We start from the raw sequence: 4,955 nt of genomic DNA on the forward strand, positions 1-4,955 counted from the left end.
GTGGTTACATTGGGTTCACCTGGATAATCAAGATAACGTTTTTTATCTTAAAGTTGGCTGATTAGTATGCTTAATTACATCCGCAAAATTTCTTCACAGTAGTCCCTCAATTAATGTTTGCTTGAATAACCAGGGATTGGAAATATAGGGGCACCTTTAGGATACTGTTTACCACAAAGTGCTTCATGATAATAAATCGTTTTTACTGTTTACACAGAACTTTACTGTGATGATTATTTACATTCATTAATTTGGTTGAATCCCACAATCATCCCATTAGGAGGTGGTGCTTCCATTTTTCAAGTAAGGAATCTACATATAGAAGATGTTCAGTGGTTTATCTTGCTGCTGCATTCTCACTATCTGCTGATAACTTCCTTAACCTTTTTGCTTTGTTCATCAGTCTTGGTGCTAGGATTGCTTGGGGGCAGAATTTGACCTTTAGCTTTGATTTTTGGCAATCCTTACACCATGGCTCCGCCTCATTTTCTTTCAGTTTTTGACCACTTGGCAACAGTTCTCAGTAGGACCTAGCTTGAAACTTTTTTTTTTTTTTTTTTTATTGCTAACATAGCTGGTGTCCCAGACTTCTCAGGATATCACTGTGTGTCTTTTTCCTGCAGTCTCTTTCACTCCCTAGTCTATTCCTCTGGAAAGACTATGTGATGGGATGGGAAGAATATGAGCCTCATGGTAAAGGAGACTTCCTCGTCATCAGAGTGTATGAAGTTAGGAAATCTATATAACCTCTTTGAGTCTAAACTTTCTCAATCATAAAAATGGGAATAATAATAATAATAATTTTTAAAGATTTTATTTATTTACTTTGACACACACACACACAGAGAAATCACAAGTAGGCAGAGAGGCAGGCAGAGAGAAGGGGGAAGCAGGTTCCCTGACGAGCAGATAACCGACGTGGGGCTTGATCCCAGGACCCTGAGATCATGACCTGAGCCGAAGGCAGAGGTTTAACCCACTGAGCCACCCAGGCGCCCCAGGAATAATTATATCTGCCTCTCTGAGTTGCTTAAGGATAGAATAAGTTAATAATATACAGACGCACCTGGCACAGTGTCTGACATATGTTAGCTGCTTGAAAAAATTATAGCTGCTTTTATCACAATCAACAGTTTATATTCCTCATTTCTCTTTACATTGTGAGTGCTTGGAGGGTCAGAACCACATTTTATTCATATTTGCATCCACATTTCTGAGCTCACAGTGGGTTCTTAGTAAATTCTCAAGTTCAACTTAAAATAAACTTAAGATTGGAATTCCTCTAAACTATTCTTATAGTATTTTTTGGGGAAAATGCTTGGTGTAAGATGAATGTGACTAATGGCTACAGCTCTTTAGCTATTAATTGAAAAACACAACTAGAAGTACATTATTTTTGCTCATTGAACACGGGGCTACATCTTTGGATTGCTGTTTTCTCAGCCTGAGCCAGGCCCACACATAAGCAACCATGTCTAAGGGACCTGCAGTTGGCATTGATCTTGGCACCACCTACTCCTGCATGGGTGTCTTCCAGCACGGGAAAGTGGAAATAATTGCCAATGATCAGGGAAACCGGACCACCCCAAGTTATGTCGCCTTCACAGACACCGAACGATTGATCGGTGATGCTGCGAAGAACCAAGTTGCGATGAACCCCACCAACACAGTTTTTGATGCCAAACGCCTGATTGGACGGAGATTTGATGATGCTGTTGTCCAGTCTGATATGAAGCATTGGTCTTTCATGGTGGTGAATGATGCTGGCAGGCCCAAGGTCCAAGTAGAATACAAGGGAGAGACAAAAAGCTTTTATCCAGAGGAGGTGTCTTATATGGTTTTGACGAAAATGAAGGAAATCGCAGAGGCTTATCTTGGGAAGACAGATACCAATGCAGTTGTCACAGTACCTGCGTACTTCAATGATTCTCAGCGTCAGGCTACCAAAGATGCTGGAACTATTGCTGGTCTCAATGTGCTTCGCATCATCAATGAGCCAACTGCTGCTGCTATTGCTTATGGCCTAGACAAGAAAGTCGGAGCTGAAAGGAATGTGCTGATCTTTGACTTGGGAGGCGGCACTTTCGATGTGTCCATCCTTACTATTGAAGATGGGATCTTTGAGGTTAAGTCCACAGCTGGAGACACCCACTTAGGTGGAGAAGATTTTGACAACCGAATGGTCAACCATTTTATTGCAGAGTTCAAGCGTAAACATAAGAAAGATATCAGTGAAAACAAGAGGGCAGTTCGTCGCCTCCGTACTGCTTGTGAACGTGCTAAGCGTACACTTTCCTCCAGCACCCAGGCCAGTATCGAGATTGATTCTCTGTATGAAGGAATCGACTTCTATACCTCTATCACTCGTGCCCGGTTTGAAGAATTAAATGCTGACCTGTTCCGTGGCACCCTGGACCCTGTAGAGAAAGCCCTTCGAGATGCCAAGTTAGACAAGTCTCAGATCCACGGTATTGTCCTGGTGGGTGGTTCTACCCGTATCCCCAAAATTCAGAAACTTCTCCAAGATTTCTTCAATGGAAAAGAACTGAATAAGAGCATCAACCCTGACGAGGCTGTTGCTTATGGTGCAGCTGTCCAAGCAGCTATCCTTTCTGGAGACAAATCTGAAAATGTTCAAGATTTGCTGCTGTTGGATGTCACTCCACTTTCTCTTGGCATTGAAACTGCTGGAGGAGTCATGACTGTTCTCATCAAGCGTAATACTACCATTCCTACCAAACAGACACAGGTAAGTAGGTAGTGAAGACTACCTACTCTGACAACCAGCCTGGTGTGCTTATTCAGGTGTATGAAGGTGAGCGTGCCATGATCAAGGACAACAACCTACTTGGAAAGTTTGAACTCACAGGCATACCTCCTGCTCCTTGTGGTGTCCCTCAGATTGAGGTCACTTTCGATATTGATGCTAATGGTATCCTCAATGTCTCTGCCGTGGATAAGAGCACAGGAAAAGAGAACAAGATTACCATCACTAATGACAAGGGCCGCTTGAGCAAGGAAGATATTGAGCGCATGGTCCAGGAAGCTGAGAAGTACAAAGCTGAAGATGAGAAACAGCGGGACAAGGTGTCTTCCAAGAATTCACTTGAGTCTTATGCATTCAACATGAAAGCAACTGTTGAAGATGAAAAACTTCAGGGCAAGATAAATGATGAAGACAAACAGAAGATTCTTGACAAGTGCAATGAAATCATCAACTGGCTTGATAAGAACCAGACTGTGGAGAAGGAAGGATTTGAACACCAGCAGAAAGAGTTGGAGAAAGTCTGCAACCCCATCATCACCAAGCTGTACCAGAGTGTAGGGGGCATGCCAGGAGGAATGCCTGGAGGCTTCCCTGGTGGTGGAGCTCCTCCCTCTGGTGGAGCCTCCTCTGGGCCCACCATTGAAGAGGTTGACTAAACCAACCTGAGAATAAATAGGTTGAGCATTGTTTCACACACAATATTCAAAGGACCCAAATTTGTAGCAAATTCCATGGCAGTTGTAATGTTAAGCTGCTATAGCAAAAAAACTGGGCATTCTTGATACTTGAATATGGAATATGTGCACAGGGAAAGGAAATAAACATTGCACTTTATAAGCACTGTATTGTTAAGTGGAAAATGCAATGTCTTAAATAAAATTGTATTTAAAATTGGCACCAAAAAAAAAAAAAGTACATTATTTTTACTTCTGCTCATTAAATTTATTTGTTTTCACTTGTCCAGGTTCATTCTCAATGACTCTGTGTTGTTCCTAGGTGTATGGTCTATTAAATTTGTTCTCACACATATTATTGTCAAGGGGCTGTTTTTTTTTTAATATTACAATGTCTACAGTCTTTTTCATGTTTCTCAGATTTAGCGTATTTGTGCCAAAGATAACTCCTGCTTGTCTTCCACTGATCTGTTAAGACCTCCCCAGCAAGTTTTCTTAGTGTTTCTGTGCTGCCATGGATTGATGATTTAGAGTTTCTCTAACTGGAGTCCAGACATACCCAAATGCAACAGCCTTGAATGATCTGTTCCTTCAGATTTTTTTTTTTTTAAAGATTTTTATTTATTTATTTGACAGATCATAAGCAGGCAGAGAGGCAGGCAGAGAGAGAGGAGGAAGCAGGCTCCCCTCTGAGCAGAGAGCCCGATGCACGGCTCGATCCCAGGACCCTGGGATCATGACCTGAGCCGAAGGCAGAGGCTTTAACCCACTGAGCCACCCAGGTGCCCCTCAGATTTTTTTTTTAAGACAATATTGGAAAGAGAAAACATGTTTGTACATAGTGTCTTCTTCCAGACATTTTCTACATTAGGGCAGGGATGGACTATTAATATAGAGGCTGAAATATCAAGCCCAACCCTGATGCCCTTGTTCAGGGTGTTGCCAACTCTTGCTGGGATTATGGCAATGGCTTTCCACCTGCACTGCGTATATTCATTCTTGCCCCTTTCTAAGTCATTTTCCATGCAGCATTTAGAGTAATATTTTTGAAATGCAAATCCCATTTTGTACCCCTGCCTCCGACCTGGGACATCTTTTAAACTCCAAGTAGTTCATTTGTTACTGTGATAAGTGAGTTCATTGACATTTTACTAGTTAGGACAGATCTAGCACTTTAAATCTTTTTAATGTGTATTTGTCATTCTTCCCAATTGAAAATTATCTGTTCATCTAATGATTGATTCTCACTGATCCTTGGAGTAGATCATAATAACATGAAACTTTGTACTTATTCCAGAGAAGTGAATTATGTATGTACTTTAAGAGCCAGAGAGACCTTGTTTTCAGTCACAGTTCTATCAATGGTCAAAGCCTGTGCCTTTGACAATCTACCTCTCTTAACTTTAGTTTTCATATCCATAAAATAGGAGTACTAGAACCAGTCTCTCTCCTATGAGTGTTAAGCAGATTGATAAACAGAATACTTATCAGAATAACTATTGGCTGAATAGAGT

The 4,955-nt window shown here is 41.4% G+C and overlaps 1 pseudogene across 1 annotated transcript; it reads left to right on the plus strand.

The window, feature by feature from the left end:
- Nucleotides 1-1,416: 1,416 nt before the first annotated feature.
- LOC111154432 lies at nt 1,417-3,662 on the plus strand (annotated as a pseudogene). Its single transcript, XR_002641083.1, has one exon. The product of XR_002641083.1 is annotated as a heat shock cognate 71 kDa protein pseudogene (transcript).
- The last annotated feature ends 1,293 nt before the right edge of the window (nt 3,663-4,955 follow it).

This window comes from Enhydra lutris, unplaced genomic scaffold, assembly GCF_002288905.1.
Source record: "Enhydra lutris kenyoni isolate GAN:26980312 unplaced genomic scaffold, ASM228890v2 scaffoldscaffold37, whole genome shotgun sequence".
Classification (NCBI taxonomy): Eukaryota; Metazoa; Chordata; class Mammalia; order Carnivora; family Mustelidae; genus Enhydra; species Enhydra lutris.